General features: G+C 39.3%; 1 protein-coding gene across 7 annotated transcripts in view; it reads right to left on the bottom strand.

Moving 5' to 3' along the window:
- Window positions 1-23,488, bottom strand: part of LOC145673264 (protein Cryzl2-like) — a 105,228-nt gene that overhangs the window by 18,922 nt on the left and 62,818 nt on the right. The window contains exon 8 of one of the 7 annotated variants that reach the window (XR_014128741.1): window positions 2,873-3,008. The exons of the other annotated variants lie outside the window; for them this stretch is intronic. The gene's annotated coding sequence lies outside the window, so the exon portion shown is untranslated. The remainder of the gene's footprint in view (window positions 1-2,872; window positions 3,009-23,488) is intronic. 7 annotated transcript variants of the gene reach the window in all.

Below are 23,488 nucleotides of genomic sequence, written 5' to 3' on the forward strand. Positions count from 1 at the left end.
GAATATCGAGAATATTAATGAATATGCATTTTTTAAGAATATTGTGGAAAACTGAATGAGAAGTAAACAATGTTTCGACTCTGAAGATTTAGAAATATTTAATGTTATCCTGTTTTGTTTCAATTCAGATGGGTATATCCGTACGAGCAAATGTAAAGATTTTTTTATTAGATTACCTGTCAACTCTATTTTCAATGAATGATGTCAAAAATTTACTAGCCGTGAAGTAACATCTTCCTTTTCAAGTACAGAATATAGCATTTTAGTTTTAAGTAGTAAATTTTAGTACAGTTATGTTTGAAATGTATGTGAAGTATGAACAAGGCAAAGAGCAGTACGTACACAATTATTTTACTGGTGAAATGAAATAGCTGTGAATCGAAGAAAGAGATTTTTCCTTAGTGTGACCGGGGTTGGAAACAACCAAGTCTGCAGAAATTCATTTTCTTTTATCTTTTCTACCAGTTTTGATCAAAATCTCAGTTTGGATTTTTTTCCTATTTATTATTATTTCCGTTGCGCTACAAAATTCTGTTTGGGATTTGTATGAGATTTTTTTTGATAGGGCTTTTACAGACAAAATTAAAATCTCCATGGTGCTCATTGCCAGCTCCATTCGTAGGTCGATGTCCTGTGTCTGTAGTTTGTGGTTCGCAACTTATTTCACGATGAGATGCGGATGATGAACTGCAGGCCTGGATACCGGACTGTGAGTTGAGATGGAAGAGACTCTGGAATCTTCTCATTTTGGGCAAATTTGAGTTCTATTTTCCGTCGATGATTGGCTTGGTAAATGTGTCAGTGACTGTTGATGGCCAACCCACACGGGCCCAGTAGGTTCGTTACCACCAGTCAGTGATACATTTGCATAGCCTGTAGTCTTAAGGAAAGTGAACATCATACAAACACTAAACACAGGTTTATTTATATCATATATTTTTTAATTATTTTAATTTTTATTTTTTTTAAAGTAAAACAGTGATGCTGTCAACACCATCACACCGGATATGCTTCACGTGTGGTTGGAGCTAGATTACCGCCTCGATATTTCCCGCGTTACAGGTGGCGCGCACATCGAGTGTTTGTGATTTCAATTATTGCTACAAAAACTTTTTGAGTTTGTGTATCACTGTTCAAAATTTCAGCAAAATATTCCTTCGCATATTAAATTTACACTAATTTGAAACCTGGGACTGTTTCTGTGCTCACCCTGTATTACAATCGCTAGTGCATGTAACTTGGTGTATTGAAGAAAATTCTTAAAGGAAAATACATTTGGTATCATACCAAAGAACGGGTATCGATGGAGAAATGTAGAATCAATTGAGCATGTAGCAATCCAGAGAATGCTACATTGAATTTGAAGCTGTGGACTCTTCCAGTGTAACTTTTGGATCACCCTGTATGTGTTGGACTGAGGAAAATGGAACAAAAATGTTTTTTTGTTTTTAATGGACAAAAGAAAGAAAAATAATAATTACATTTATTGTGTGAAATCCCATATAATATGTTAAAATTCTTGTCTTTAATATGTTTTAGATTTGCTACTTTTTTTTTAAAAGAAAAGAGAAAAGTTTAAAAAGAACAGCTGTTTGTGAATAGCAGTTTCAAGATTGTGACATAATTGTGTTTGCTTGCGCGTGTTGGCTTAGCTGTCGTAGCTTCTTGCGTTACGGCTCACGGGCAGTTGCCGCGTCGAATCATTTCTAGTTACATCGAATTCTTTCTGATTACGTCTAAGCCTTTCTTGTCATATTGTGTCTTTACTGAAGTATCGTATTCACAAGGAATAGAAAGGGAGTTGGAGCGTTTATGATAGTCTTACGTTACGTTGAAGTCTTTCTTTTTAAAGCGGGTGATCCTGGAAGACTAAATAGGAACGTCTTTTCTGTTAAATGGATTCCTTTTCTTTCACTGCATTTTGTTTGAAAACGGAGAATCAGAGGTTTCCTTCCAAGAGTTGTAGAAGTAGCCTACTATTTTGGGCTTGATTTGTTGTAGTCGTCGAGAGGAAAGGCAAATTCCCAGATCGAATGGTGACTGCATCTAATTGGTAAGTACGGATATAGTAGCAGTATTTATTAGAACCTAATTCCTGCTTTACCTGGTTTATTTAACGAAACTAATTGTCTTACCGATTAACAAAATAGAGAGTAAAATAGATATTAGTTCAGTTTGCTTGGAAAAACCGATTGAATTATTAAAAAAAAAAAAAAAGAAACGTGTTCCGGATTTTACTATTTGCTCAGATATATTTGAATATAGTATTAGAATTTGTGGCTTAACGTTTGGCTTTTCGATTTTTTGGTTAGTTTTGATATATTTAATATTTGTCCTTGCTTTCGTTATTCGCGTTTCTGTTAATTCTCAAGTTAATTTAACGGGAAAGATTGGAATATAGGTGAAGTCACGGTTAAAATTGTTGAACTGATTTTTGACCTTTCTATTCCGATTTATATAGAGCAACCTTTGGAATTGTTATAATACTTAAATTTATGCTTAATAAAGTCTGAGAATTAGAACGTTCACTTGTTGTCTTTAGATAATTTTTTGTTGTCGAGTAAATCTGTTAAACTACATATTTTTAAAAATTTTCTGGTTATAATTGAGATTGAATTTATCATGTTACTAATATATTATCGAAAGCTTGTTTATTGCATTATTCTCTTTTTCGAAGTTAAATTTTTGTAATAAAATAATCAATAGGAAAATTCTTTTCATTTCAATTTGACTACATAAATGCCCATTATATTTAGAAAGTGATTTGCTTTTGTAGAATTATACTGGTAATTTGTGATTTAAATTTGTTTTTTCGAAATCAGAATTATTTGGAGATTTGAAGCCAAATTATTAGGGAATTTCTAAAACTTACTTTTTCCTAGAAACTAGAACCAAGTCAAATGACAGTTTGGCTGGTCTTGATATATCTCTAACTTATTGGTTCTGTATCGAGAAGGATGTCAAACAATCAGCTGCTCTAGGTTTATTACAAGCAGTACAATGAATAGCTTGGGAAGAAAAAAAAAACAAGAAACATTCAAATTACCAATGGTGCACGTAGTAAGGAAAAGCGAATTGCATCAATTAGATGGTGAATGGACAGACCTCGATACAGGAAGAATGCACGTATGGGAGTATGAAGGATGTTTCACCCAGGTTGTATTTTTTGCTACCCTAATGACAGAGATAAACATATATAACAATGCTACGGACACCATGGAATTCTGGTATGAAGCAACAAAGATGATTCAAAAATTAAAAGAATTTGGCTGTGAAGTTCACGAAATATGGGGTGTGAATTTTAAAAAGGAGTTGGCAGGAAATAGAGATGAAAAATTACAGCGTCATTCAAAATGATGTGAACGATAAGGAAACGTTCTGTAAGTGATAATACTCTATCAACAATGACATCTCTATGGAAATACTTTCAATATTATCCTAAAGTTTTGTTTGGAACGAGCATAGTAGTTTAAAATTTTTCGCTAGCTGGCAGAGTGATTAGTTCCAAGATGGCTGCCTGTGGTGCAAGGAGAGCATTTTGCGTTTTACAGTTTCACGTTTGTCGGTCTGTTGTTAGTGTTCAACGCGAGTTCCGCAAAAAATTCCATGAAGATCCACCATCAAACAACTCCATACGTAAGTGGTATGACAAATTCAACAGAACGGGATGCATTTGTAAAGAAAAATCGCCCGGTAGGCCGTCCACTTTTGAGGCAGATGTCGAAAGGGTTCGAACCAGTTTTCAACGCAGCCCACAAAAGTCAACAAGGAGAGTTAGCAAAGAGCTTCAAATGCCTCAAACTGTTTGACGTGTAGTGCGTAAACATTTAAAGATGTATCCGTATCGAGTGCAGTTGTTACAATACTTAACACCTAATAATCACACGTGTCGCAAGACTTTTTGTGAGTCCTTTCAAGAGTTGTGCAGTGTTTGATGATTTTTTTGGGCAAACTTTGTTTCAGTGATGAGGCTACATTCCATGTGACAGGAAGAGTGAATAAACCAAATGTTCGCATTTGGGGAACTGAGAAGCCTCACCAAATCTGTGAAATCGTGAGTGATTCACCAAAGACGAATGTGTTTTGTACATTTTCATCTTCAAACGTTTATGGTCCGTACTTCTTTGACGAAGGAACTGTGACTGGACAAACATTTCTATAAATGCTCGAACATGACAGTGCAAACTTCATCTATCAATTGAATGGAGCTCCATGTCACTTTCATCACCATGTCAGACATTTCCTCAACAGACTGCCACATTGCTGGATTGGGTGGTCAGGTAAAAATGATCATCAGCTTCTACGTTGGCCACCAAGATCACCGGACTTAAGCCCCTGCGATTTTTTCTGTGGGGACATCTAAAAGCTATTGTCTACAAACCCCCTCTACCCCAAGATGTGAATGAACTGAAAGAGCGCATCACTGCTGCAGTGCAAACTGTTGATGCAAACATGTTGAAACGGGTCTGGTCAGAATTGGAATACCGAATAGATGTATGCAGGGTAACAAAGGGGGCCCACATAGAATATTTGTGATGTACTATTTTCATTTTTTATCACAAAAACTTGGAGAGTTTTAGCATTTAACTGTAAGATTTGAAGCTAATTGGATGATTAATAAAAAGTTATGAGTTGTAATCGTTCACATAATTTTGAATCAGGTTGTATATTACTAATCACCCATACACAAAGAAAACCCCATTGAATCCTCGTGATGATTTTTATGGAGGGCGTGTTAATGCCATACGTTTGTATATAAAACACAAAGAGTCTGAAGAAGAACTGTTTCGAAGATGTTAATAGTTTGTACCCGTACATATGTAAAACTACTAAGAAATTTCCAATTCGCCACCCCACTATCTATTTGCCTGAAGATTCAAATTTTCCCAGCATTGAAGAGGTAGACGGATTAGTTAAGCATTCTTCCTCCAAAAACTCTGCCGTGGTAGAATGGCGTCCACGAGAGCAATAGACGAGTTCACCAGGGGCCAGATTGTAGCTATGAAACAATGTAGAAAGAAAGTGTCGGACATAGCTCGTGAGTTAAAAATATCAACGAGAAGTGTATCAAGACAGTATAAAGCCTACCTGATTGAGGGACAAAAACGTGCTTCAACATCCCGTGACCATCGACCCAAAGCCCTGTCGGATCGTGATCGTTATCATCTAAAGAGACTAGTAAAGGCAAATCGTGAAACCAGACGCATGACAACGTTCCAAATCACGAAGGCATTCACTGAGAACCGAGACACCGCAATTTCCAAACGTACAGTGCGACGGGAACTAAAAGCTATGGGGCTTGCAAGTCGCCGCCCCACGTGCAAACCGTATTTGACCACGACAAACAAAACGCGTCGGCATGTTTGGGCTAAAGACTACCGTCAGTGGGACGTAGAAATGTGGAAACAGGTAGTGTGGAGTGATAAGAGCCGGTTTACACTCTTTACAACTGATGGGAGACGACGTGTGCGACGGGAACAGTACGAAGCTCTTCATCCAGATTGCATCGATTCTGTAATGCAAGCTGGTGGTGGCGATGTGATTGTCTGGGGAACGTTTGAATGGAATTGTGGGGTCCGTTAATTACCCTAAAACGGCACAGAACTGGCAAGGTTGTTGTCAAGCCCTTAATGAAAGACTGGTTTCCGGATGGCGATGGGATCCACCAGGACAACGCGACACCACATCGGTCTAAGGCTGTTCAACAGTGGTTCACGGACAATAGTGGGCTGTTTGGACATCTGGATTGGCCTGCAAGGAGGAAACTATAGTGGAAATTAGTTTTACTTTGAAGTGATTTCAATAAAAGCAAAGTAAAATAAAGCAAAGAAACAAAAAGAAGAAAAGTAAAGAAAACAAAGAAAAACTTGAAGATTACTAGTTACATGAGAATTAGAAGAGGGATATTGATGTGGAAAAACGTGACAAAGAGAAATCCTTATGGACGATAGAAGGTCGTATAGTATTAATTTTGTCAAGATGAAAGTCTCTCATGAGAAACCTATTGTTTTGTACTCAACGGATTCTTACGTTTAGTTATGAGCCTTGTTAAATTGTCGGAGTGTTTGACAGGTTTCAAGAGAAAACGCATGTAACGTATGCATCCATTATGGCACCTTTCTGTACTCTAAGTGCTGTGTTGCAAGCAGAACATGCAGTTGTAGTTTATCATAATGATCATTGCTATAGCAGATGGAGACATTACTTACCTCAAATCACATTACAAAGGCTCAAGATGGCAGTTAGTCAACCAACAAAGGAGGTTTTCAGCAAACTAGAAAAATTGCTTTGTGAGGGAACGGGGTCTCTGATGGCAGTCGATGCCAGAAAATCCGAACTAAGCCATAGAGTGCAGAACCAAGAGCGACTTGCACGATCTGTAGCACAAAACGTGAAGTTCCAGATGAACACGTTAACTGCAAAATGCGATGGAAACGATGACTTAGATGAAGAGGAGGAGGGTGGGAAAACCACATTAGCTATGCTCAAGAAGTTGACAAAGGCTGTGGAAAACATAGAAGGTAGACAGAAGAAATACGAGGAAATAGAGGCCAGACAAAAAAAAGTGCTAAGAAAAGAGGGATAAAATTCTTGAGGTGCTAGTGGAAGTTAAGCAACTGTTGCAAGAACAGCAACGCTGAGATTGTTCCCGAGTAAATTAAGTAACTTGTGAATGCAAAAAGCAGAGACATGACCTCGATTGAAAACTTGTGGGACGAGTTGGGCCGGGTGCCCAAGAACTTGACGGAACTGGACGCAGCACTTCAAGCATGGAGCAATATCTCCCTCGACAAATGCCATGCCCTCACTGAATCACTTCTATGACATGTGAAAGCTGTATTCCATGCTAAGGGTAAAAATGAAATGAAATCTTTGTTTTACGTCCCACGGTTATGTCGGTTAGGCTAAAGGAGACAGTGATGATGAGTAATGAATGAAATGGTGGAATGAAGAAAGTGGGAGGAAACGGGAGAACCCCGAGGAAACCCACGCACACGGTGGTGTAAGTTGATCTCTTATTTACTTACTTAAAGTTAGTCGTGGTGTAGAGAGCCAAGTGCCTCTCCTTCATCTGCATATCAAAATGCAGATGAAGTGCACATTTGCATATCATTATTTAAATATATAGTAATTTGTGGTAAAATTTCTTGCTTATTAATTAGCGTTCATATTAAAGATTATCTTGTTATTATGAATATTAATGGGTAAACACCGAGCGTAATACGAGAGTATTAATACCATATTGATGTATATTGTATTTAAGTATGTATGTTATTTCCTTTATAGGATAATGAATCATTTATTTCTTGCGTGCATCTCATTACTGGGACATTATAGAGTATATATTACATGTGTTAATGAAGTTAAATATTTATCATACTATTCTACATACGAGTAAATAAAGGTGAAATAATATCATGTACTATGGATTCATGTATAGAAGTTTGAACTTTGGGGCTACAGAGCTACGTGGACAGAGAATTTTTTTTTCGGCGACGCTTGTCTGCATCGAGAACTGCATGTGAGGTCTATGACAACTCACGAGGGAAGAAATCCCTGAATGACCAAGAGAAGACGATTCATTAAGTATAGGAAGATACGTTTGACTTCCTCTAGTATAGCAATGATGAGGTGGATACATTGCTTTCAGACGCTCACCAGGCTTTGTTGAAAAAGTCGTAAAAATTTTAGCGTCAACATGGTAGATTCTGAATTTGTAAAGGTGAGATTTTCACACCTTTTAAAAGAATCTCACACGTAGCAAGCGCTTGGCTTCGCTTCTCCCAAGTTCGTTACCCCGTAAGTGAGCGGATCTAAGTATTTTTCCCAGGATGCACTGCACTTTTAAAAACATGTATTTTATTTTGATTCATGTTATGTGTAAAATATTAATATTAACGTATTACGCTCACTAGTTCTTGGAAAGACCGTTTAAAATTCATGACATATTTTGTCAACGTGTTTCCCATCGTTCAAGACATTTGGCTCTTCTATATTTTCAAAATTAAACATAACCTAAGATGTTTCTTCTCTCTCTCTCTTGCAAACATGGCTACTGGGGTTGGTAGCAGACAGTTTTGAGGGAAGCCAAAGGAAAAGAGACTTCCTTCTAATACCCAGAGAGATGACAGCGTTGTACATAGTTACCAATGTATTCTATATATATTTTTCTTTATTTTTCTATAACTTATCATGTGTATCAATAATGCAAAGTGTTGAAATTTGTGAAAATAGCTAATGTTTATATGCTATTGTTATGGACTTCTGTTTGGTGCAGAAGCTTTTAAAGTGACCGCTCAATAACGTGAGGGCAGCACCTACCACGAGGTGTCTGCTAGTTGTTGCAGGCAGAAGCTTGTTTCTGTGGTCTGTATGTAGGAGACCACCCACGATAATTCGCCTGAGGGATCTAACCCTTTGTGGGAAATTTCCGAGAAGAGCGAGTCCATGATTTTCTGAGAATTGGAGAGTTTAATAACCTTGTTCAGGTGCTGAGCATAGTAAGTTCTTTCATAGACACCGAAGAATACACTTCGAACTATCGTGTGTGCAGTTTTTTTAAAAAAAAAACTTCTCAAGTACTGAGAAGTAAAGACCCAGGACGGTGTGAGAACGCTCCCCAGGATTGTCCTGTGACTGATATACATGTACCGACATGTATCGGGAAAATGTTCGTATTAGTGGACAGTGTTTGTAAATATTTTTTTGTGGAATTATTTCAAGTGAAATTGAACAGTTCTATTCGTCAAAATTTGAAACTTCCACGATGTTCGTATATTTTACTAGAATATGCTCGTTTGAAATAGTATCTAAACCATGGCTATTTTAGCTATAACTAGGCCCACATTTCAAAGTAGCAGTAATTCTGACTACAAACTTTATTAACAGTGCAGTGGCACTATTATCTAATTACTAACATGGAATTGAAGAATCCGTACATTGCCTGACACGGAATCCGTACATTGCCTGACAGATGGGCGAAAGTGGTGGCTAGCGATGAACAATTCACTGAAATTCACTGTCAAATCTCTATATGAGTTTTAACTAGGCCTGTCACGCTATTTAGGCAGTGTCATCCTTGTACTTTTAGAACAAGGAGACTAGCAGTTGTTTAAAACTTACTATTATGCTGACATCCTTACGTCAGTTCCAGCGTCATTGTGACCATCCAGCAAATCAGCATTGTCACGAACATTACCAGTTTAGTGGAATGAGAATGTGGAAACTATATTTGTGATTTTCCGTCATGGACTGTGTGTCAACCCTTCCAGATGAACAGTGCATCATACATATATATTTATATTTGGTCTAGGAATTAATTCGTGCGGGTGGACAAGAGATGGCGCAACGAACGGAGCGTCCCACAGTTCCGTGTATCCACACATGTGTTGCAAACCCCTGTCATCGCGTATCGTTCGTAGTATAGGGCAGTGGATTAAAGCGTCAACAACACCAGTTTGTAGTTAAGTGAACATGGCGCAATTTGTGCCTGATAAAGTGTTTTTGCGGGGTGTCCTGCTGCATTACTTTAACATGCAGAAAAGTGCGACTGAAAGTCATCGTATTTTGGTGGAAGTGTATGGTGACCATGCTCTAGCTGAGCGAACGTGTCAGAAGTGGTTTGCACGGTTTAGAAGTGGTGATTTCGGCTTGGCAGACCAAGAGCGAGCTGGACAGCCAAAAAAATTTCAAGACGAAGAATTGACAGCATTGCTCGAGCAGGATTCGTGTCAAACGCAGGAACAACTTGCAGCAGCATTAGGCGTTGATCAAACAACAGTCTCCAAACGCTTGAAAGCCATGGGAATGATTCAAAAGATGTCACATTGGGTTCCACATGAATTGAAAGACAGTGACGTTGAAAGACGAAAAACCATTTGCGAATTGCTGCTTCAACGACAGAGCAGAAAGGGGTTTCTGCATCGAATTATTACGGGTGATGAGAAGTGGATCCATTACGAGAACCCTAAACGAAAAAAGGCCTGGCTGAAACCAGGTGAACCAGGTCCAGCACAACCAAAACGAGATATTCACTGTGCAAAGGTTATGCTGTGCATATGGTGGGATATGAAAGGTGTGGTGTACTATGAGCTGCTGCAACCGGGTGAAACTATGAATGGAGAACGTTATCGACGACAATTAATGCGTTTGAAGCAAGCTCTGGCCAGAACACGACCAGAATGGGAGAACAGACATGATAAACTTATTGTTCAACATGATAACGCTCGCCCACATGTCGCAAAACCGGTCAAAACCTATTTAGAAAATGTCGGATGGGAAGTTTTACCCCACCCGCCGTATTCACCAGACGTTGCTCCTTCGGACTACTAGTTGTTCGATTGCATGAACAACGATTTGATTGGACAGCGGTTTACTTCTTCAGAAGATATCGAAACATGGGTCTCTGACTGGATCGCTTCCAAGGATGAGGACTTCTTTCGCCACGGAATCCGTACATTGCCTGACAGATGGGCGAAAGTGGTGGCTAGCGATGAACAATTCACTGAAATTCACTGTCAAATCTCTATATGAGTTTTAACTAGGCCTGTCACGCTATTTAGGCAGTGTCATCCTTGTACTTTTAGAACAAGGAGACTAGCAGTTGTTTAAAACTTACTATTATGCTGACATCCTTACGTCAGTTCCAGCGTCATTGTGACCATCCAGCAAATCAGCATTGTCACGAACATTTCCAGTTTAGTGGAATGAGAATGTGGAAACTATATTTGTGATTTTCCGTCATGGACTGTGTGTCAACCCTTCCAGATGAACAGTGCATCATACATATATATTTATAATTAACAATTTTCACGTATAAAGTGTGTATAACCAGTGTTATTGCTATTCTCAGCCTCCTCTCTGAAAGACGGTCAGAGACTGTGAACTTGTGATTAAGAGGAGTGGGTATAATTGGGGTGTATCTGTTTATCAGATCATTTAATAGATCAGACAGATCTCCAGTCTTAATCATTTTTTTTTTTACTTTCCTATAAAATTTTCCGTGTGGAAAATTTGTGTATATTTCACTTACTGTGTGTGTGGTGCACCAAATTAAGAAGTAAATTCAATATAATTGTGTATAATTAAAATGGAAGTGTTACGTGTTTCTACCATCATATATGGTCTGCTTAACCAAGAATAAAACTTCATCTATCAAAAGTATTTCCAGGGGGTCTGCTTTCCTGTACGGCGAGTACCTGATGCTAATCCCTATGTTTTGTTTCAGGAGTGAGAGTCAAGGAAACATTTTTCCTTGCCTTGTGTACATCTGACCATCTTCCTGAATGGGGCCCAGGGAGAATTACGCCCAAGGAACTAAAGAGGACACAGTTATGAGTATAGAGAGTAATTAACAGGCTGCTACCTGTTTACTGTAAAATTTTGAGATATTTTTTTTACCTTTGTTTATACCGAAACTCTCTATAAATAGCTTCTAGACCATAACTGTCGTCAGAGAATACCCTGAGATTTGTGTTTGGTTCTATTTATTTATTTATGCTCTACCGACTATCAAGAGTGGCAGTGGCGGCTTCCACAGGAGATAACCTTTATCTCCAAACAGGGATTTACTCATGCTAATTCCTTTTAATTTGCATTTTATTTAAAATTTACCTTAATACTGAATATCCCTAGCCACTCCACCTTATTAATATTCATCATTATTGTGTTGGTGTCCTCGTGGTATGCATAGATTTCGTCTATAGCTACCTGCATCTCACAAAAACTTGGCTACCCAGCTGCAGGGCACGATATCTCACGCTCTTGCGCCACAAAACTTGGCGCCAGCACCGTAAAGGGCGAATTGAGTATTTTGCCTTATAAATACTCATGGTCAGAGTACTTTTGGTTTAAATTTTCGGCTTATGTTTTGTCAAAACCCCAAAAATTTCCAAGAACTGCGGTGTGTCTTAAAATGTTTTCAATTTTGTTTGTGCCTGTGATTTTTGTGTTTTTGGTATACTGTGTTTAGAGAATTCAGGCTCTTTAGAGTTTAGGGGGGAAGTAAACTTTTGTATTTTATTCTTTTCTCATTAATGGTAGTAACAAGAGCTCGGGCTCGTAAGATTGGAAATATGGAAAGCCAGTTTCTTAACGAAGATTTCGCTCAGAGAACAGACGAGCTCTCAGAGGATAGTTTAGGGGTAGCGCAGAGCGCTAACGAGCGCACCGGAAGTGAAGTGGAAAACACGGATATGCTGGAAACGGTTCCGCCATTCACCGGTAGGGAACCGGAAGTGCCTCTTCGGGAAGAAATAAACGAACCGACTGTCAATCCGAGTACGGTAGATAGCCCAGCTTGTAATGAAATTAGTACTATTGGAAATATTAGTAGTTTAAATCTTGCGGCCATTTTAGGGGAAATTTTACAGGGCCAAAAGAAAATTGAAGAGAGTACGAAAAAGTTGGAGGAAAACGCAAGAAGTCTTGAAAGAAAAGTAGAGTCACAACTTTTGGAAAGTTCCCGCAACCTAGAGTCAAAATTAGAGTCTAAATTGGAAGAAAGCTCGCGAAGTTTAGAGAAATTAGAGAGAAAAATAGAAGAGAATAATAGCAACTTGGGAAACAGCTGTCAGAGGCTAGAACAAAGAATAGAGACCGGCCTGGAGCAGGTGCACAGGGAGACAAGAGACATGCACCGACGTCTCGAACAGGCGATCGAGTCAAGCAATGCTCGTCTCGAACTCCAGTTGGAGACCGTGAGTTCGAGACTTGAGCACAGCGAGCGTGAATTAACTGAGCGGTTGGAGGTCACCACCGTGGAGTTAAGGGGGGAGATTGAAGGCGCACGAGAAGACCTAAATTCTCGCGTTGCTGAAACCGCCAGCAAATTGGAGGAAAACTACAACGAACTGAATGAGAGTTTACAGCGTGTCTCGTCTCGTGTTGAACAGACCACGCTAAGTTTAAATAATCAGGTCAGGAGAGTGGAGGTGAGCTTCGCTTCCCAACTTGCCAGACTTAGGGGGGAGATCGAGCAAGAGACGCAGCTCGAGGAGATCAGATCTGAGTGCAATGGTAGCATCCGTCAGATGCATGACACCGTACAAGACGTCTGCACTCAACTTGAGAAGAAAATGGAGTGGAAGAACTCTGTGCAGAAAGAGACAAGTGAGGCGATTGAGGGACGTCTCGCAAACATCTCCGTCTCTTCCACTCAGGAAAGACCTCCATCAAAGAACAGCTCCTCGAGGCGCGACTTGCCCGGTTCTCAACCTGGGAACCTGGAACAAACCCACGAGACAGACCCTGTACCATCGACGTCTCGCTCATGTGCTCATGAGACGAGACAGAATCTGGCCGCTGCTCTCGGTCTCATTCACCGAGATGTAACCTTACCTATATACATTGGAACCGAATCAGAAACCGAAACATTCAATTTCATACAGGACCTTGACCGCTATTTTGAGGTCACGGGGGTACCACATGACCTGCGACTCAGTTTCTTACCCAGGGCGCTCAGGAACACGGCCTACCAATGGTTCCAAGTAAATCAGGGTAAGATCCATGCATATGATGATTTTGTTAGAGAATTCAAGAATTGTTATCTAAGTGAGGAACGACTGGCGAATTTACGGGCCACCATACTCACTTCTCATTTTGATAGTCGGGTGCACAAGTCCCCAGCAGAATATCTGTTGGACTTGCTGCACAAAAACAGCATCTTAAAACCTAGGATGACAGATTCAACCCTTTTGAAAGTTCTCCCGAGGCACTTTCCCAATTGGTTATTTCGGGCTATTGTCTCGTCTCGCCCGAAAACCATAGCAGAATTGCTTAACTTGGTGCAGGAACTGCAGTCATCGATGACGAATCGAGAGCAGTTCTTTCATCAAAACCCAAGGAAGGGGCTCAATATGCTACAGGTTAGCATGGAGAATGAGAGAAATAGCCCCCCAGACCATAGCGGTAAGCAGCTGTCTCGTCCGCAAGCAAAGCGAACACGAGAAAATCAGCGTCCTTACCACAGACGAGGCAACAGACATCAAAACCAGAACAACCAGCGATCGCCACCCCGTAATCAGAGCAACGGAAGTGGGTCGTCTGGCTGGTCACGTGGTGGGAACTCCCACACCCACCAAAACAATCGTGTAGCCCGCGGTAGGAGGGGAGGAATGCGTAACACGGAAACGCAGCGACGAAACTCCTTTAGACGGGAGGAAGAAGAGATCCAGTTACTAGAACGTTATGACCGTGCGCCCCCTCCACCGAACCAGACAAATTATGTTACCAGGAGTAACCAATCCTCATCTCCCTTTTCCAGGGAATGAGAATTGTCCGCACGTGCTTGCGGCAACGGTAGGATGGACACGGAGAGAACTTGTTCAACCGAGTTGACACAATTATATCCCAAGTATGTGCGTAAGTCAGTAACCTGTTTTGAGAACGTAAACATAGAGAATTCTTGCAAGACTGCAGTGAAGGAATTTTGTACTTCAGAAGAAAAAGACGAAGAAAATTGTGATTTTTGTTTAAAAATAAAGAACACGAAGCATTTTGATGAAGGCAATTTTGAAAAGAAATTAGTTTTGTTAAGTAGGAATGGAGAACCCATCGATTTAGACAGGGAAATATATGAGGAAGCTAATGGCATATTTAAGAACCTCTTTGACACTAGTAATGAACCGTTACCAGCAAATAATGTCATCTCACTCCCAGAAATTAATGTTTGTGTATTTGGCAAGGATGTAAATTGTCTTTTGGACACAGGAGTGACCTGCTCAGTCATTTCTAAGGAATTTTGGGACTCCGTCTCAAATAGCCATCCCCCACCCGCATTTTTGAGTGCGAAGAACATAAGGGTAACGTCGGCTTTTGGAAATAAAGCAGCGACTTTAGTAGGCCAAACTCTGTTAGTCATTGTGATACAAGGGAAGGAATTCCATACGTTGGGTATTATTATTTCAGGTTTAAATAGGTCTTTGATACTAGGTTCCAACTTTTTCACAGAATCTCGTGCCGTGTTAGACTATGACACCGGCCTTCTGCATCTAAAACATCCACATGATGTAGAAGTAGTATTTAGATCTGTAGATTGCGAGACTGAGGATCTAGTAGTTCGATGTTTGGAGTGGAATGGAGAGTGCTGCAAACCATTTAGTTTAATGGATGAAATTGAAAATGTTAATTTTGAATTTTCCCCGTCAGACGAAAGACGGAAGGCCATAAGGGTTCATGCACAAGATGAGTATAAGACCTCCAGAGAGCAGGCAACTCGTGCACCAAACTTGGATGATGGAAGATTCCCAAGTGCCCAAGAATTGGCAAATTACGTATTCCCACCAGAAGAGTGGATGAAAGTGAAGACTCGCGCCTCCCATTCAGATATAGAAGAGTTTGTATCGAACTACTCAGATCTCTCAGCCTCACAGAGAGAAAGTTTGAAAGCTGTGCTGCTCAAGCATCAAGCTTTGTTTGATGTCAAGCCAGGTTGCATAGCTAACTACGAGCATGAGATTGGAGTAACGGACGAACGTCCAATCAAGACCAAACTTTATCCCTACCCTAAGCGTTATCGTAATTTAGTATCCAATGAAATTTCGAGATGGCTCGCGTGGGGAGTGATAAGAAAACAACCTACTGCATATATCAAATCCGCTGGTTGTGAAAGCTAAGAGTGATGGACGTATACGTGTATGTATCGACGGTCGAGCTTTGGCTAAGATTTCTGGAGATTTATCTGACCGACCAATGCCTCCCTTGTTTGTTCTCCAAGACATCTGCGATAATTCTTGGTTCAGTTGCGTGGATGCAACCGAGATGTTCCAACAAATCAAAGTCAAAGAAAGTGATCAAAAGTATTTAGGATTTCTACATGAAGGTATTTCCTACGTGTTTCAGAAATTACCTTTCGGAACGAAACAGAGCCTTGCTTCATGTGTTCGAGCACTCGATATGCTTATTGGAACTGAAGCGCAAGAGTACTGCGGCGCGTATGTCGATGATCTGATAGTCGCCGACAGGAGCTTCAGTGAGCATCTTGTACACCTCGATAGTGTTGGGTTTACTCACTGCAGGTGGCCTAACTCTCAGGCTAAAGAAATGTAACTTTGCTAGAAAGAAATTAAACATACTTGGTTTCGAACTTTCTCAACACGGAATTGGAAAAGATCCGGAGAAAGTGAAGTCGGTGTTAGAATTCAGAACACCTAGAAACGTGAAGGAACTGCGTTCCTTTATTGGTTACTGCCAATATTATCGGTGCTTCAGCAGAAAATACTCGGAAGTTCTCTATCCGTTGTTCACTCTGCTGAAAAAGAATGTAAGGTTCAAGTGGGAACCTGAGCATCAGGCAGCGATGGAGATCAAAGAGATCTTCCAAGAAGTAGTAGTACTGAAGACCGTCCTGCCTGATAAGCAACTGATCTTAGAATCCGATGCGTGTGATTTTGCGTGCTCTGCATTATTGTACCAGCGTGATGATAATGATGACATTAGGATCATCGCTTTCACATCACGTGTGTTCAACGCAGCACAGAAGAATTACTCAGTGACTGAGAAGGAATTTTTTGGACTTATAGATGGGGTTGTGAAGTTTAAGCAGTATCTAGTAGGAACTAAATTTAAAATTCGCAGCGACCACCTTGCTCTTAAATTTATTTTGTACTGTAGACTTACAAACCAGCGCATCACCCGGTGGGCAATGTTGCTCTCCAATTTTAATTTTGAATTTGAGTTTGTAAAGTCGAATGAAAATTTGAGTGACTATCACTCAAGGTACCCTCCTCACACAGAAGACCACCTCAGTGTTGCACGGAAGCCTATCCTCCAGGAGTTGCTGATGACCATACTGACGGAAATACCTTGTGAGTTGAGAAAGATGATAGCCATACTACCCGAGATGCAGTCTTCTGACCCTGTCTACGGAAAGATCAAGAAAGAAGTAGAAGAGAAGAACTCGACACGTGTGAATGGTGCTTGTCACCGGTTTGAAGTATTGAACGGGCGTTTATGTAAATGTGACCGGGAAGGAGTTCGAATATGCATCCCAGAAGTGTTAGTAACTCCCTTGCTCGATTATTACCATTCAGATCGAGGGCACATGTCGGCTAGTAAGTTACTACCACTTCTGACTGAATTTTTCGAATGGCCAAAGATCAGAGCAAGTGTGAGGAAATACTGCGCCTCCTGCGAATTATGTCAAAAGAGCAACCCTCCCTACTGTTATCGCCCGGGACCACTGAATCCTGTTGTTGTAGAGAAGCCAGGTTACCTGGTATGCACAGATTGGCTTGGGCCAATAACGAAAGGAATTGGGGGAGTCCATTACATTCTTGTTTTCTATGATGCATTCTCGAAACTTGTAGGATTATATGCATGTAGAAAAGCAAACACTACCACCGCAGTAAGAAAGCTGAAGGAATATTTGAAAGTAAACCCTAGTGTGGAACTCGTCTTGACAGACAGAGGGTCACCTTTCCAGTCTGAGCGCTGGAAAAATGAGTTAGCAGAACTTGGTATCAGGCACATAACCTCTACACCATATTATCCCCAGGGAGAAATGGCAGAGGTTGCGGTTAAGGCAACCGTACGTTTACTACGTAAATTGTGTCATGACAACCAAAGATTGTGGCCCAAACACTTGGAGAAAATAGAGAAGTGTTTGAATTTAGCGAAACACCTGACCACTGGCGTGTCAGCCTATGAATGCCATTTTGGACAGTCTATGTCTAGAGACAGCAAGACTTTTTGAAATCCCAGAAGTGGATCAGCGCCATGACGTGCAGTACTATATAGATATCGCTAAGAGAAATCACAAGAAAAATGCTGCTGCACGGAAGAGAAATTTCGACAAGTCACACCGTACAGTAGTGTACAATGTGGGTGACCTTGTATTATCTAGAGTTTTCCCGAAGTCGGATGCTCTAGCAGGTGTTTCAAACAAGCTCCTTCTCTTATTTTCTGGCCCATGGAAAATTGTCGCTACCACGGGCAAAAACATGTACACGCTAGCGGATCCTGCGTCAAATGAGGTCAAAATGACTAGAAATGCTTTCTTGCTCAAGAAGTATGTTGCCAGAGAAGAAGCAAACCACGGTGGTACTGGTACAATAGAGACGCAAAAATAAATCACACCGGAAGCATCGAACACCTGATTATGACGTTAGAGTACATAGTGTAGTGTTACAGTGTTTATTTTAGTGTATTAGTGTATTGTGTTTATATTGGGAACTCATGTATTCAGGTTAAGTAGGGATACCTGAATTCTCTGTATTTAGCTATTTTGATTATCTTGCTTGTAATGTTTTCATTGTGTGTTATTTTGTGATTTACTTTGTAATATCTTGTTTTGTTTACAGGAACATAAAATGTGCACCCTGTTGATCTACGTCCTGTATTAGTAAATACAGACCCCAGAATCAAAGGGGGGACATGTACAGGGCCAAGTGCCTCTCCTTCATCTGCATATCAAAATGCAGATGAAGTGCACATTTGCATATCATTATTTAAATATATAGTAATTTGTGGTAAAATTTCTTGCTTATTAATTAGCGTTCATATTAAAGATTATCTTGTTATTATGAATATTAATGGGTAAACACCGAGCGTAATACGAGAGTATTAATACCATATTGATGTATATTGTATTTAAGTATGTATGTTATTTCCTTTATAGGATAATGAATCATTTATTTCTTGCGTGCATCTCATTACTGGGACATTATAGAGTATATATTACATGTGTTAATAAAGTTAAATATTTATCATACTATTCTACATACGAGTAAATAAAGGTGAAATAATATCATGTACTATGGATTCATGTATAGAAGTTTGAACTTTGGGGCTACAGAGCTACGTGGACAGAGAATTTTTTTTTTTCGGCGACGCTTGTCTGCATCGAGAACTGCATGTGAGGTCTATGACAACTCACGAGGGAAGAAATCCCTGAATGACCAAGAGAAGACGATTCATTAAGTATAGGAAGATACGTTTGACTTCCTCTAGTATAGCAATGATGAGGTGGATACATTGCTTTCAGACGCTCACCAGGCTTTGTTGAAAAAGTCGTAAAAATTTTAGCGTCAACATGGTAGATTCTGAATTTGTAAAGGTGAGATTTTCACACCTTTTAAAAGAATCTCACACGTAGCAAGCGCTTGGCTTCGCTTCTCCCAAGTTCGTTACCCCGTAAGTGAGCGGATCTAAGTATTTTTCCCAGGATGCACTGCACTTTTAAAAACATGTATTTTATTTTGATTCATGTTATGTGTAAAATATTAATATTAACGTATACGCTCACTAGTTCTTGGAAAGACCGTTTAAAATTCATGACATATTTTGTCAACGTGTTTCCCATCGTTCAAGACATTTGGCTCTTCTATATTTTCAAAATTAAACATAACCTAAGATGTTTCTTCTCTCTCTCTCTTGCAAACATGGCTACTGGGGTTGGTAGCAGACAGTTTTGAGGGAAGCCAAAGGAAAAGAGACTTCCTTCTAATACCCAGAGAGATGACAGCGTTGTACATAGTTACCAATGTATTCTATATATATTTTTCTTTATTTTTCTATAACTTATCATGTGTATCAATAATGCAAAGTGTTGAAATTTGTGAAAATAGCTAATGTTTATATGCTATTGTTATGGACTTCTGTTTGGTGCAGAAGCTTTTAAAGTGACCGCTCAATAACGTGAGGGCAGCACCTACCACAAGGTGTCTGCTAGTTGTTGCAGGCAGAAGCTTGTTTCTGTGGTCTGTATGTAGGAGACCACCCACGATAATTCGCCTGAGGGATCTAACCCTTTGTGGGAAATTTCCGAGAAGAGCGAGTCCATGATTTTCTGAGAATTGGAGAGTTTAATAACCTTGTTCAGGTGCTGAGCATAGTAAGTTCTTTCATAGACACCGAAGAGTACACTTCGAACTATCGTTTGTGCAGTTTAAAAAAAAAAAAACTTCTCAAGTACTGAGAAGTACAGACCCAGGACGGTGTGAGAACGCTCCCCAGGATTGTCCTGTGACTGATATACATGTACCGACATGTATCGGGAAAATGTTCGTATTAGTGGACAGTGTTTGTAAATATTTTTTTTTTTTTTTTTTTGTGGAATTATTTCAAGTGAAATTGAGCAGTGCTATTCGTCAAAATTTGAAACTTCCACGATGTTCGTATATTTTACTAGAATATGCTCGTTTGAAATAGTATCTAAACCATGGCTATTTTAGCTATAACTAGGCCCACATTTCAAAGTAGCAGTAATTCTGACTACAAACTTTATTAACAGTGCAGTGGCACTATTATCTAATTACTAACATGGAATTGAAATTCACTGTCAAATCTCTATATGAGTTTTAACTAGGCCTGTCACGCTATTTAGGCAGTGTCATCCTTGTACTTTTAGAACAAGGAGACTAGCAGTTGTTTAAAACTTACTATTATGCTGACATCCTTACGTCAGTTCCAGCGTCATTGTGACCATCCAGCAAATCAGCATTGCCACGAACATTTCCAGTTTAGTGGAATGAGAATGTGGAAACTATATTTGTGATTTTCCGTCATGGACTGTGTGTCAACCCTTCCAGATGAACAGTGCATCATACATATATATTTATAATTAACAATTTTCACGTATAAAGTGTGTATAACCAGTGTTATTGCTATTCTCAGCCTCCTCTCTGAAAGACGGTCAGAGACTGTGAACTTGTGATTAAGAGGAGTGGGTATAATTGGGGTGTATCCGTTTATCAGATCATTTAAGAGATCAGACAGATCTCCAGTCTTAATCATTTTTTTTTTTACTTTCCTATAAAATTTTTCGTGTGGAAAATTTGTGTGTATTTCACTTAGTGTGTGTGTGTGGTGCACCAAATTAAGAAGTAAATTCAATATAATTGTGTATAATTAAAATGGAAGTGTTACGTGTTTCTACCATCATATATGGTCTGCTTAACCAAGAATAAAACTTCATCTATCAAAAGTATTTCCAGGGGGTCTGCTTTCCTGTACGGTGAGTACCTGATGCTAATCCCTATGTTTTGTTTCAGGAGTGAGAGTCAAGGAAACATTTTTCCTTGCCTTGTGTACATCTGACCATCTTCCTGAATGGGGCCCAGGGAGAATTACGCCCAAGGAACTAAAGAGGACACAGTTATGAGTATAGAGAGTAATTAACAGGCTGCTACCTGTTTACTGTAAAATTTTGAGATATTTTTTTTACCTTTGTTTATACCGAAACTCTCTATAAGTAGCTTCTAGACCATAACTGTCGTCAGAGAATACCCTGAGATTTGTGTTTGGTTCTATTTATTTATTTATGCTCTACCGACTATCAAGAGTGGCAGTGGCGGCTTGCACAGGAGATAACCTTTATCTCCAAACAGGGATTTACTCATGCTAATTCCTTTTAATTTGCATTTTATTTAAAATTTACCTTAATACTGAATATCCCTAGCCACTCCACCTTATTAATATTCATCATTATTGTGTTGGTGTCCTCGTGGTATGCATAGATTTCGTCTATAGCTACCTGCATCTCACAGTGGGGTTTAAACACCCGCTTGATCATTGTATTATTACCAGTCAAAACCTTCTTCCTTTCGCTATTAAACAGTTGCACTGGCAACACTGCGTCTGTATGTTGTTTGGAAGGGAATAGGCAACTGCGTTGGGAGACCATGTTGTGACCTTAAAGTGCAGATTCGAAATGAAGATAGTTTAGTTGTGTATTTTGCATGTGTTGCGGTTCGTAGACGAGTGAAGAACGAAAACATGTGATCTTTTCAGATGACAAGTTGTTTAAACTGATGGGGAATGACAGGTCAACGAAATTGTGGATGCGGAAAGAAGTTGGAAATTCCTGTATTTCTGAGAGACACAAGTTTTGTGGCAGTGTTATAATATGGGGGTGCTTTTCTGAGTATTGGCAGGGTTAAAATTTGTACCAAGAGTGTTCATTCTCGAGAATATCTGCAAATCTTGAATCGTGAATTGATACTGACTACACGGGATCTCTTTTCAGGAAGTAATTACTTTATCTTCCAAGACGATAATGCAACCTGTAACCGTGCACAGGTGGTGGAAAACTGGTTTCGTGACATACAGAGACTGAGTTGGCCCGACCGACCAGAATCCTATTGAAAACCTATAGGATATGATGTGCAAAAAACTTGGTAATAAAAAGCTTCAGATCAAAAGAGGAACTCATCGCTGCTATTGTTCGTGTTTAGCTTCATGAAATTGACGTTACATGTTGTGAAACTCTCATTGACAGTAAGCCTCGACGATTGGAAGCACTATGGAAAGCTAAAAGTAGCCACACTGCTTACTGACAAGGACAAGTGTTCATTTCCACATCATTCTTTCCTGTAAATGTTGTTTTTACAGCAGGTCTGAAAATTTCTGATTCATTACATTGCTGTTAATCCTACATATATATTTATAATAAATATATCAGAGATATCACATGTAAACCATGTAAAATATTGTAATGTGTGTTAAAAAAAAAAAAAAAAAAGCGTCACATACTAAGAACTGAAATTACACCAGATGTACTTTATGTAGTTTTGAATCCAAAACCCTTTAAGTTCACAAAACTATCTTTTTTGTGTTTTTCATTAAGGAGGCATGATGTGCGTGAAGGATAGAAAAATCAAGGCGTGTTCCTGTGGTTGATTAAATATACAACTGAACTAGATTCCTTATTAAATTCCCATCTTGAGAGTACGTCTGCATTTAAAGGGACTTCAAAAACTTTTCAAAACGAATTACTGCAATATGGGCTAGAAGTCAGTAAAGGAAATATAATATAGAAGAAATTAAACCTGCCAAACATGTTTCTCTCATGGCTAATGAGGTAACTGACATTACAGATATGTTTCAACTTGTTACTGTCTTACGGTCTGTCTTGCAAAAGATGTTCCTGTGAAACCCAAATGGCCAAAATGCCGATTCCATTGCTGAATGTATACTTTCTGAAATTAGTCAAATCTTGAAACATGAAAGTAAACTTATTGACGCATTTGTAATGAGTGGGGCTATTAATGAAGTCCAGACCAAAGTATATCTTGATGCTTATATTGTGCACTGATTTTCTCATCAATTAAACCTTGTAATGGAAAGAGCTACCAGAAAAAAATTAATTAATTAAAACACTAAAGCCAGAATTTTATTTTCTAATATTTCTGCTATTCCGGCTTTTCTTTCTCGCTCTTATAACAGAACAGCACTTTCAGATTCGAGTGTTGCAAGCAGTTTTAGATTCTTGTGTTGCAAGCGGATATCTAGACCAACCAGAAGGTATTTTAAATCTAGGACTGTCAGTGTGGTGTATCAAAAGCAGGAAAAACTAAAAGAATACTTTTAAATTTTGTCAGAATCCGAGACCTAGAACACTACAGCATGAAGAATTTAGTTTCTGGCTAAATTTCTTTCACTTAGTTATGCCACATCTAGATATTCTATATGAAGAACTACAGAGTCGTCATATAGATGTAGCAAAAGTTCAGTCATATTTATCAGACTTAACTACTGAAATTAATAAAAT

This window comes from Thermobia domestica, chromosome 16 (genome assembly GCF_964235325.1).
Source record: "Thermobia domestica chromosome 16, izTheDome1.hap1.1, whole genome shotgun sequence".
Taxonomy (NCBI): domain Eukaryota; kingdom Metazoa; phylum Arthropoda; class Insecta; order Zygentoma; family Lepismatidae; genus Thermobia; species Thermobia domestica.